A 13,294-nucleotide genomic window follows, 5' to 3' on the forward strand; every position below is an offset into this window, starting at 1 on the left:
TACAACATCTCTCATATTTAAAATGTCTTATATAAAGAATCCAATTTTCATTCTTTAGGAATCCCTTGAATAGTTGTTAGGTTTTTTAAAGAGTAATTGATTTTTTTTAAAAAGTTAACATTAAGTAGTTTAGTTGATGAATCTTTACAGATAGCATGTTATATTTTATTTTAGAAGCTTTTAGCTTTCTTTTATTTTCCTGGAGCATCAAGGAGTAGTTATTGAGCTAGTTATTTTTCCACTTGCTCCATAGCTATATTTCAATCCAACTTGCATGATGCTTCATTCTTTACCAATTTTTGCTTCCTTTTAAATTGATGCTTTATGGCCAGCTTCATTAGTGGGCACTTCCCCTGATGAAAACATACATAGTAAATTGTTATCGCAGAGACTTATATCGTGATTAAAATGGTGAAAGATCAATGTATGCATATTTAAATGTCACCTCTGAAAAACCTTATTCTAGTATCCCTCTTCATAGGCTAGTCAGAATTATTTATTCCCTCCACTGAGCCCAAGTTTGTTCTTACTATGCGTATAATGTCTTTGATTTTTTAAAAATTACTTTTATATATGCATGCTTCTCCTGTAGATAAGAAGCTTCTTACAGACTAGGTCTAGATTTTACTAATATTTATATGCCTGAAAGATAGGAGATCATTAATAAATATGCGTTGAGTTGATACAAAAATACCCCCTTGGTCTCCATACATACCTATCCATTAATGACACTGTTTGACTATTATAAATATAATATTTTAATGCATATATTTTTTCTCCTTTCGTGGAGTTTCAGTCAGGAGTTGGGAAGGTACATGTCCTGTGTCTGACAGTGAACATGTTTTCACAAAATATATTAATAAAACAGAATTTTGCAAGGTAAATAGTTTTTCTAGATTTATATTCAAAACACATGAAGTCCAGACATCATGGCTCACATCTGTAATCCCTGCACTTGGAATCCCAGCACTTTGTGACGCCAAGGTGGGAGGATCACTTGAGCCCAGGAGTTTGAGATCAACCTGGGCAAGACCCTGGGTCTACAAAAATTAAAAGCAAAATTAGCTGTGTTTGGTGGCATATACCAGCTACACAGAAGGCTGAGGCAGGAGGATTGCTTGAGCCCAGGAGGTTGAGGCTGCAGTGAGCTGTGATCATGTCACTGCACTCCAGCCTGGGTGACAGTATGAGACCCTGTCTCAAAAAATAAAATATAATACATGGAATAGGAAATTTATTTACAGAGAAAATATAAGTAAATATGACAAATAGCTTCATAAGTAGTCTACTTTTAATTATTACTAACTTGGATATATCATTTCAGAGAAGAAAACATATAGTATATGTCTTTGCAGATGCAAAGCTCATTCGTGATACGTGTAATCTTTTTCTTTTTTGTTTTTTTGAGACAGGATCTCACTCTGTTGCCTAGGCTGGAGTGCAGTGGAGAAATCATGGCACACTGCAGCCTAGACCTCCCAGGCCCAAGCGATCCTCCTGCCTAAGCCTTCTGAGTAGTTGTGACTACAGGTGCATGTTACCATGCCCAGCTATTTTTTTTTTTTTTTTTTTGAGACAGGTTTTCACCATATTGCCCAAGCTGGTCTCAAACTCCTGCTCCTGAACTCAAACAATCCGCCCACCTCAACCTCCCAAAGTGCTGTTTTGGGATTATCCGGATGAGCCACCTTACCCAGTCTTCATGATACATGTAATCTAATGAAAGTAGTGTTTGTGTTTTCATGTGTGTGTGCATATAGTTTTATTTACGAATACAAATCATGGAATTTGCAATTTTCCAGTAACAATGAATTACAGAAATTGATAATGCTATGTTATGGCAGTTATAGTGTAATTTTGAATTACACTCCCTGTTGCTTCATCATGTGCTTGAATAAAGAATATGACTATAGTCATATAGATATACATTATTTTCTTATCCACTCCCAGAAGATAAGTATAATGTTATCATTTTACACATATATAACATTATATACTCCTTTTCTATAATCTCTTTTACCACACAAACTTCCTTATCCCATGTTGTTTAAAATGGTGAAGAGTCATTTGAACTTTTGGATTTTTAGGAAAATACAGTGGTCATTTCATTCTCTTGTCCTAACCTCACTGCAGGATACAGGGAGTCAAAGCTCTTCTTATGTCCTCTCCACAGTTCCTTTCCCAGACACACCCTGACTTCCTTCTCACCCGGAATAGAAATAAAGACTTTCAGAATTTATTGGGATTGCTGTTTAGAGCTCCTGTAGACTGGTGGACTTGTTTTCATTCTTCTCTTTTTTTCTTTCATTTTAGTACTTTTTATTTTTAAATCTTAAAAACCACATTACGCTTGTATGTAGGGAAAGCGATTTGAAATGCCTGGGGAGGCTGGATATAAAACACATCAGAGGGGTGTTGGTGGTGGTGTTAAAGAGCGGTCTTTCTATGTCCCCAGGCTGATCTTGAACGCCCGGGCTCAAGCGATCCTCCAGCCTCACAAGTTGCTGGGACTACAGACACACCACCGCACCCACCTAAAACAATTCAATTTTGTAGCAAATGAAGGAAATGACTAAATGATTTCTAAGTCAGCCTGGAGCAGAGTACCCACCTAAGAGGTGTGCCAAAGGAAAAATCCATATCACAACCAATTATTCTGTTGTCAAATGATGATTAAATTATAATGTTAATTCAGGGGAACCTGTAATATCACTTTTTGTTTGTTGTTTGTAGGAAGGGAACTGCCATTTAATGATCGATAAAACATGATCTGTGCATTAGAAGTATTGTGTGGCACTAATGTGTGGACTAATTTATGAAACATTTCCAGAAAATGAATAGCTTTGGCACGTGGGTGGCCACTGGCCCTTTGTGACATACCTGGCCACTGCATTACCCCCACCCCATCCCTTTTAGTCCACTTGGCCAGGATCCCCATGATTGGTGGCCAAGTTTATCCTTTGCCCTTTGCTCTAAGAACTAAAGGGTAGGCTTGTGACATATGCTGCTTAAGGTGACTTTGGGGCTCAGGTAGTAATGGACCTGCTTGGTGACACGCTTTGCCCTATGCAGACCACTGAACTCTAGAAATTCCTTAATATTTGAGAACTTCCTGTAAGAATGAATAGCCTGGACACTGAGTAGCTGAATTGAATGTCAAAACATTTTATAAGCATTCTGACTGGGATAAGGGTAAAACTGAGTTCATTTATTGTCCATTGATTCAGTGTCACTGTATCGTAATATTGATGTTTTTGATTGGAGGCTCCTTTTATTTCCTACTACTACTAGCTTCATATTCAACTCACTGAAAATTTTAACTGGAGTATTTTGAAGTAGATTTATGTTCCTTTATATCCTTTCTGTCTTATTTTTTAAAATTACATCACCATGGCTGGAATGAACCTCCCTGCTTCTGTGGACATTGGATATAAAAATGTGAGATTTCTTATTATACATAACCCAACAAATACCTACTTTAATAGATTCTTACAGGAACTTAAGCAGAATGGAGTTACCACCATAGTAAGAGTATAAGAAGTGACTTACAACATTGCTCTTTTGGAGAAGGAAGGCATCCAGATTCCGGACTGGTCTTTTGATGATGGTACAGCACCATCCGGTCAGATAATTGATAACTGGTTAAAACTTATGAAAAATAAATTTCGTGAAGATCCTGGTTGTTGTATTGCAATTCACTGTGTTGTAGGTTTTGGGCGAGCTCCAGTTGCTAGTTGCCCTAGCTTTAATTGAAGGTGGAATGAAATATGAACATGTAGTACAGTTCATCAGATAAAAGTGACATGGAGCTTTTAACATTAAACAACTTTTGTATTTGGAGAAATATTGTCTTAAAATATGCTTACACCTTAGAAATCCCAGAAATAACTGTTTCCTTCAGTAAAGTGTCATTGGGCTTCCTAATGCTATGGCCTTGAGAGTGAAACTTGAGATTGAACCTTATTCATTTTATACATTAGCTAATATGGAGGCTTGGTGAATACTAAGTCTAATGAAGCTTATATAAGAACCTTGAAAAGCAGTTTTAGCAGCTCCCAAGCCTGTCAGATTTGGAACCTCTGTATTTGATGTTATTTTGACAATAAAAGTTTCTAGCTCTTCAATATTTAAAAGGTGTTTTTCATTTGTATCAATTGTATCTTATCAAGATATAAAACATTTAGAGAAGTGAGGTGCCAAAATACCCAGAAGAATACTCATGTACTTTTACTCTCATAGAGACCTTAGGTGATTTACTCCTTCAGTCATTTAAACATTGAAGGGAGGACCTATATGGCCTCCTGCTCACTTTGTGTTTATATTTTGCACGTTCAAATTGATATATAGAAGGGTTTGTACAACCATTGATTTTTTTTTTTTTTTTTTTTTTTTTTGAGACGGAGTCTTGCTCTGTCGCCCGCGCTGGAGTGCAGTGGCCGCATCTCAGCTCACTGCAAGCTCCGCCTCCCGGGTTTACGCCATTCTCCTGCCTCAGCCTCCCGAGTAGCTGGGACTACAGGCGCCGCCACCTCGCCCGGCTAGTTTTTTGTATTTTTTTAGTAGAGACGGAGTTTCACCGTGTTAGCCAGGATGGTCTCGATCTCCTGACCTTGTGATCCGCCCGTCTCGGCCTCCCAAAGTGCTAGGATTACAGGCTTGAGCCACCGCGCCCGGCCACAACCATTGATTTTGATGCATTTCTAGAATGTCTTAGGTGATTAATTTGTTCCTATAAATTTCATTTTTGTTCTGTTATAAAAATTTCCATTCTGAAAAAAATCACATTATCTCTGGTTGATAGTTCAATCTGCATTGCACAGATGCACCTGTCTTTAAAGTCTCTAGACAAAACAGACTTACATTTAATTTGAAGTTTGCATTTGGGGTGCAACTTACAGAGAGGGGCTGAGAAAATAATAGGAGGGTACTACTAAATATTTCTAGTAAAATATTTTCTTTGTCATATATAGCAACTATTTTAGTACATGTTTTAAATTTAGTAACTATTTTTAAAATGTGAAATACTTCGTTATTGTAGCTACAAATCTTATAGTTAAGTATTCTGGAAATCCTGTAATGTTTTATTCTATACCTATTAGAAGTTATTTACCAAGTATTACTTGTATTGGAACTGAATTAACTTGTATTCATTTATTTAATATAATAAGGAGAAGAGTAATAAATTAATATCACATAGTATTTGTTTCAAATAAATATCAATATTCATAATAATTCTCTTTAAAGTGATATCTCATCATGTTGCTACCAATATTAGTAGGACAGTCAATGAGATATTCTACAATGAATATTTTTGTAAAAAAAAGGAAGTCTCACTTTACTAGTTGAAATATTATTTGTATATTGAATATTTTCTAAACCCTAAGCCAAGAGAAAAACCCCAGAACCTCAAGGGAGGGTACAATCATGTACTGACCTTCACACAGTAACAGTCTTATAAAGCATTAATACAACTTAGTGAAACTGCAACTACAGCAATAAGTGTAAACAACCTCAGGAGCACAAAAGTGGAACTTAGCCATCACTCCTTATGGTAAAAAGAGTAATCAGACAGTATTTACAGAAAAGGACAATACCAAGAAAGGATAGCATAGTATGTAAAAATATCGATCCTATTGTTCATTTTCCTTTGATAGAAATATTATTCTACCCTCTTAGCAGGGTATCGCAGTCATTGAAGTATATTTTCCTGCTTTATGAATTTGTCCTTGGCCATGTATTTTGCTTTAGCCAATGGAATATTAGTTGACATGATGTAAGCAAATCTTTGAAATGTTCTAACAAAGTTTGGCTTGTCTTTCTTGACACTTCTGCCATCTGCATGAGAAAAAATACCCTAGGTATCTGCTGTCCCTCTAGCTGGAGTTGCAGAATCAGACATGGGAAGCCTAATTAAACTTGGCCTATTACCTAGAACCAACTCCAACTGAGCTACAAGCTACTAGCTAAGCCAATCCTAGATGAGTCAAAGCCTACATCACTGAGAAATTGAAACTTTTTGCTAGGAAGCACAATTGCAGCAATAGCTAAGTAGTACAGTTAGCCTTTCAACAACTTGAATAAGATTGTGAAATGCAGAAATAATAATTTATGAACATTTTGAAAATCCCAGATTAGATTAATTTATTGTACTTTTTTATTCCTAAAATTTAAAGTATGAAAGGACTTAGTGTACTTTAATACAAAGTTGGCATATATTTGAACATATTTGAAATTGCTTCCTAAAGGTAGAAGGTCATGTCTCGGTTTTCATTGTATGTCAACACTTCACACAGTGCCTGATATAAAGTAATGACTCGAACTTCATTGAAATAAACTAATCTGGACACTCTAAAACAATAATCTATAATTGAGCTTTAATTTAAATTGATAATTGAACTTAATCCAGTATAAAATCTCTGAACCGAGATTTAATTTTTTTTGGTCCATGCTATGGTAAGCAGGATTTTGTTTAGTTTTGTTTTAATGTCAGGACCAAAATGCTTGCCAAACTATAGTGTCTGAACTGAAGTTTTGTTAATATTACTCAAAATCAGAACACACTATGATAAATTAATCTACCCACATATAGTTTAAAAGAACTAAACATAGGATTTCCTGGTGCGTTTTTCTTCAATCTTTTTTCTTCCTTTTCAACCAGAATGTAAAGTGACATGGTTTCCACCTAATATAGGTTCCATATTTAATGACAAACTAAAAGCTGCTCATATGTTTTTCTTCTTGAAGGCAAGTAAGCAATGTATAGCAACGTAAAAGTAAAAATTACTCCCAATTGATTCTAATGGTGGCAAAGTATGAAAATATACATAAATGCTATATTTTTCACCCAAATTAATATCAAGACTACAAATTGATACCAATGCAATAAACAACTGGACAAAATGCAAATTGTAAGAGTTTATTGTATATACCTTCTTGCTGTGATAGACTTAGCTGTCTTATTGCAAATTTTTCATAATCTATTTTAACAATAAAAATTATGAATAATTCATTGAAAATAATGCCTAGATTTCAAATTTACTTCTGCTTGAAACATCCATATACTATAATTGGACATTTGATACACCTTAAGACTTTAAAAATTCAATTATTTTCTCCTTTCCTTATCTATCTTGGATTCCTGTAGACACTAAATTTGTTTGGTCTTTTTCTGATATGCTAAACTGATGTTTCCTTCTGAATACAAATATTCAAGTTTCCAGAATTAAATACCAACTTGTATCAGCTGTGCTATTCTTCCAAAATGTTTAATTGAAAGATTATGTTGAAATTCAAATTTCAAGGGCAGGTATGAACTCTTTCTGAATTTAATGAAAAGGTATACAAGTAAACCAAAATCACTGATGCGTTACATCATCCAGAAATATATATGGAAGTATCTAAAAAAACATATTTTTAATATATTTGGCTTGGTGTTCATGTTTGTGTGTATTTGTGAGTTTGAGTTGGAGCTTGTGTTACATAGGAAGTTAAAAACAGTAATTTCAACTACATTTTATCAAAGTATCTTCTCTTTTTGTAGATCTATCAAAGTTGCAGTAAATTTGCTCCAATCAGAGGCTATTTTATAAGATACGATGATGTAACGATGGTTCAATTGTTGAAGCTATGATGATCAATCTGCTATTTGGAGAAATACAAGTATGTATTAAGCTTTGAAAAACTTTATGGTTCTCCACTTTTATCCATGATTTCTAACTTTCCAAATACAATATCAAAGGTACAGAATATACACTTATTTAGATTTGTAACAAAAACCTTTTAATAACTGTTTTTTTCTAACAACACTTGTACCCATGTAACTACAGAAGTATATCACATAAGCATTACTATTAAAAATACAAAAAAATAGCTGGGCATGGTGGTGCGTGCCTACGGTCCCAGGTACTGGGGAGGCTGAGGTGGGAGAATAACCTGAGCCCAGGCAGTGGAGATTGCAGTGAGTCAGTGAGTCGAGATTGTACCACTACACTTTAGCCTGGGTGACCGGGCAAAACCATCTCAAAAAAAAAAAAAGAAGAAGAAGGAAAAAGAGGAAAAAGAGGAAGAAGGAGGAGAAGGAAAGGAGGAGGAGGAGGAGGAGTGGGGGGGGAGGAAGAAGAAGAAGAAGAAGAAGAAGAAGAAGAAGAAGAAGAAGAAGAAGAAGAAGAAGAAGAAGAAGAAGAAGAAGAAGAGTAGTGAGGAATTCTGGAGTTATATATTCTTTTTCTGATATTTTATTATTTCAGAACAATAATTGTGTTGAATTAAACTTAAGTTTAATATCTTCAAAGTTGGTTTTGAAAATTTGTAAACCCTTCTGATTGAGTCATTAGCTGTTATTTTATCCTGATATAACTCCATTATGTTCAAGATTATTTACAAGTATAAGTAACTTTGGGACAGATAACTTTCCCTTCCTCTCTCTCTCTCTCTCTCTCTCTCACACACACACACTTTCACACACAAACACACACACACACGCACACACACAAATGACTTCCTTAAAATATTTTTGTCAATTCATAACACGTCATAATGATCAATTGTTAGATGGCTTTATTGCAGTACTTTACATGTATATAATATGCTGTAGCACAAAGGCGGTTTCAATGTTATGTCTTTTCTGTTTTTCAACTATACAATTCCCTATTTATAATACATGAGTTGCAGAGCTAGCATCACTTTGAGGAACATAAACTTTCCTACTACTTCTTTGGCAAGTTTAAATGCTATGATCAAAGCCAGCAACTATTCTTCTTTATTAAAATGTATAAAGGCCCTATCTGTTTCCATGTAGGTGCTTGCTAAATTAATCTTGGTTTTATTGAGTGCCAAAATATGAATATGTTAGTGTCTCTCCATATTGGCATGTTATACAGGGACTAGGTATAGTTCTTCCGGAGGAAAAGTGAAATGTAGTTTTGGTAGAACTATCAATTTAGGAAATTAAGTCAGATATAAAACTAAAGTAAGTTTGTGTTTGGTGCAGTTTGCTTTATTGGAAACATGGATGCAATGATCAATTGAGCGAAAGTAATGGTTGTACCCTGCAATATCACTTGCCTATTACCGCAACTACCAAATACCTTAACAGAAGGACAAAATATAAGCAACATCACTGTGAAGCTCTTTAATGCTTTGTGGTGTGAGTTTTGCATAAATTAGGACGAATCTATTTATAAAGGATAGGTCAGTCTGCCTCCATATCTACACTGAATTCTATATTTGTCTTGTGGATTAAGTATCAAAAAGCACTTGCTAATCAAAGTGTAAATTAACATAAGTCCCTGAGAAGCCATCATATTACATACGAATAGTTGAATTGATGTGCACTCCCCTCTTCAGGGCTTCAACTTTTTTCAATTTTTAATTTTTAATTTTTTGAGGTACATAGTGGATATATGTATTTACAGGGCATATGAGATGTTTTGATATGGGTATGCAATGTGTAACAATTACATCATGTAAAATAAGTGTCCATCCCCTCAAGTATTTATCCTTTATGTTACAGACAATCCAAATATATTATTTTAGTTATTTTAAAATATATGATTAAATTATTATTGACTGTAGTCACCCTGTTGTGCTACCAAATACTAGACCTTATTTATTCTTTCTACATTTTTGTATCCATTAACCATCCCCATCTCCCCTCAACCCCCTTCAATACCTTTCCCAGCCTCTAATAACCATCCTTCTACTCTCTACATCCCTGAGTTCAATTGTTTTGATTTACAGATCCCACAAATAAGTGTGAACATGTAAAGTTTGTCTTTCCATGGCTGGTTTATTTCACTTAATATAATGACCTCCAGTTCCATCCATGTTGTTGCAAATGACAAGATCTCATTCTCTTTTTTTGGCTGAATAATGCTTCATTGTGTGTGTGTGTGTGTGTGTGTATACACACACATATACATATACACACATTTTCTTTATCCATTCATTTGTTGATGGACATTTAGGTTACCTCCAAAACTTGGCTATTGTGAATAGTGCTGCAGCAAACATGGGGGTGCAGATATCTCTTCAATTTACTGATGTCGTTTCTTTGAGTATACCCCCAGCAGTAGGATTGCTGGATCTTATGGTAGCTCTATTTTTAGTTTGTTGAGGAACCTCCGATCTGTTCTCCATAGTGATTGTATTAATTTGCATTCCCACCAACAATGTACCACTGTTCCCTTTTCTCCACATCCTCGCCAGCATTTGTTATTGCTTGTCTTTTGGTGATAAGCTGTTTTAATTGGGGCAAAATGGTATCTCATTGTAGTTTTCGGTGTGCATTTCTCTGATGATCAGTGATGTTGAGCACCTTTTCATATGCCTGTTTGCCATTTGTGTGTCTTCTTTTGAGAAATGTCTGTTCAAATCTTTTGCCCATTTTTTTGATTGGGTTATTAGATTTTTTCCTAAAGAGTTGTTTGGGCTACTTATATATGCTAGCTATTAATCCGTTTTCAGATGGGTAGTTCCCAAATATGATCTTCCATTCCCATGTTTTTTGGTTTGAAGTTGCCATGAAGCTTGCAAATACTACTTTATAATCCATTATTTCAAGCTGATGACAACACTGTCTGCATAAACAACAACAAACTTTAAAAAAAAAAAAACACCCAAACCTCTGCACCTTAATTTTGTTCCACTACTTTTTAAATTTTTGCTACTTCTATTTGTATCTTTTTTTGTTTTTTGTTTTGTTTTGTTTTGTTTTTGAGACAGGGTCTCACTGTCACCCAGGCTAGAATGCAGTGGTGCAGTCTCGGCTGACTGCAACCTCCAACTCCAGGGTTCAAGCGATTCTCCTACCTCAGCCTCTGGAGTAGCTAGGACTATAGGCACATGCCACCAAGCCCAGCTAATTTTTGTATTTTTTGGTAGAGACGTGGTTTCACCATGTTGGCCAGGCTAGTCTCAAACTCCTGACATCAGGTGACCAGCCCGCCTTAGCCTCCCAAAGTCCTGCGATTACAGATGTGAGCTGCTGCGCCCGGCCACTTCTATTGATATCTTACTGTACTATCTTGGTCTTGAAAAGTCAGAGTTATTATTTTTTAATGGTTCATTTAGCCTTTCTACTTAGGATAAGCATAGTTTACACAGAACAGTTACAATGTTAAAACATTCTGTGTTTTCCCGTGTACTTCCTATTACCAGTGAGTTTTGTACCTTCACAGATAATTTTTTATTGCTTTTTAATGTCCTTTTCTTTCTGATTGAAAAACCCCCATTATCATTTCTTGTAGGACAGGTCTGATGCTCATGAAATCCCTCAGCTTTTGTTTGCCTGGGAAAGCACTTACTTCTCCTTCATGTTTGAAGGATATTTTTTGCCAGATACACTATTTTGGAATAAAAGTTGTTTTCCTTCGGCCTTTTAAATATATCATGCCACTCTCTCCTGGCCTGTAAGGTTTCCACTGAAAACTCTGCTACCAGACGTATTGGAGCTCCACTACCACTGTATATTATTTGTTTATTTTGTCTTACTACTTTTGAGATCCTTTCCTTGTCCTTGACCTTTAGGAGTTTGATTATTAAATGCTTTAAGGTAGTCTTTTTTGGTTAAATTTGCTTGGTGTTCTATAAGCTTCTTGTACTTGCATACTGATATCTTTCTCTAAGTTTGGGAAGTTCTCTGTTATTATCCCTTTGAATCATTTTTCTACCCCCTATCTCTTTATCTACCTCTTCTTTAAGGCCAATAACCCTTAGATTTGCCTGTTTGAGACTATTTTCTAGATCTTGTAGGCATGTTTCATTCTTTCTTAGTCTTATTTCGTCTTCTCTGTGTGTTTTCAAATAACCTCTTTTCAAGCGCACCAATTCTTTCTTCTGCTTGATCAATTTTGTTATTAAAGGACTCCGATGCATTCTTCAGTATGCCAATTTTCAGCCCCAGAATTTCTGCTTGATTTTTAAAAATTATTTCAGTTAGTTTATTAAATTCATCTGATAGAATTCTGAATTCCTTCTCTGTGTTATCTTGAACTTAATTGAATTTCCTTAACACAGCTACTTTGAATTCTCTTTATGAAAGGTCACATATCTCTGTTTCTCCAGGATTTGTCTCTGGTGTTTTATTTCATTCATTTGGTGAGGTCACTTTATCCTGGATGATCTTGATGCTTATAGACGTTTGTCTGCATCTGGACATTTAAGAGTTAGGTATTTATTGTAGTTTTTGCAGTCTGAGCTTGTCTGTACCCATTCTCCTTGGGAAGGCTTTCCAGATATTCAAAAGGTCTTGGGTGTTGTGATCTAAGCTCTATCTGCATTAGAGAGCACCTCAGCTCAGTAACGCTGTGGTTCTTGCAGATTCACAGGTACTGCCACAATGGTTTTGGGCAAAATCTGGGAGAATTCTCTGGATTACCAGGAAGACAGTCTTGTTCTCTTCCCTTACTTTCTCCCAAACACACAGAGTCTCTCTTTCTGTTCCGAGCCACCTGGAGCCAGGGGCGAAGTGACACAAGCAGCTTTGCAGCCACTTGACTTTGCTGGGTCAGACCTGAAGCCAGCATAGCACTGAGTGTAGCTCAAGTCCTGCTGTAACCACTCCCCGGTGTCACCTATGTTCACTCAAGGCCCTGGGTCTCTACAATCAGCAGGTGGAAAAGCCAGCCAGGCCTGTGTTTTTCCCTTCGGGCAGCAAGCTCTCCAGGCCCTGGGTAGGTTCAGAGGTACTGTCTGGGAACCAGGGACTAGAGTCAAAAATCCTAGAAAGTCTACTTGGTGTTTTTGTTGTACTGAGACTGAGCTGGCACTTAAACCATGAGATACAGACCTTTCCACTCTTCCCTCCCCTTTCCAAAAGCAGAGGAGTTTCACCCCTTGGCCACCGCTATCCCAGGCCCACAGGGAGTTTTGCCACACTACTACTGGCTGATGTTCCTTTAAGGCCCAAGGGCTCTTCAGTCAGCTTATGGTGAATGTTTCCTGACCTGGGACTCACCCTTCAGGGCAGTGGGTTCCTCTCTGGCCCAGGACAGGTCCAGAAATATCAAAAGAGTCAAGTCTTGGAATCAGGGACCCTAAGAGCCCACATGGTGCTCTACTTCCCTGTGTCTGTGTTGGTACCTGAAGCCATCAAGTCTCAGAGGCTCACTCAAGGCCTTTGATGTAGTACCTGGGTATCACTGCTAGTTATACAGGGCCCAAGAGCTCTTAAATTAGCAGGTGATGAATGCTGCCAGGACTGGGTCCTTTCCTTCATGGCAGTAGGCTCCCTTCTAGCCCAAGGTGTGTCTAGAAATGTCATCCAGGAGATAGGGCCTGGAAAGGTGACCTTGTA

At 36.6% G+C, this 13,294-nt stretch overlaps 1 pseudogene; it reads left to right on the top strand.

Moving 5' to 3' along the window:
- The first annotated feature begins 3,390 nt into the window (after positions 1-3,390).
- LOC119619982 (protein tyrosine phosphatase type IVA 1 pseudogene) lies at positions 3,391-3,938 on the top strand (annotated as a pseudogene).
- The last annotated feature ends 9,356 nt before the right edge of the window (positions 3,939-13,294 follow it).

The sequence above is a fragment of the Chlorocebus sabaeus genome, chromosome X, assembly GCF_047675955.1.
Source record: "Chlorocebus sabaeus isolate Y175 chromosome X, mChlSab1.0.hap1, whole genome shotgun sequence".
In the NCBI taxonomy this organism is placed as follows: Eukaryota; Metazoa; Chordata; class Mammalia; order Primates; family Cercopithecidae; genus Chlorocebus; species Chlorocebus sabaeus.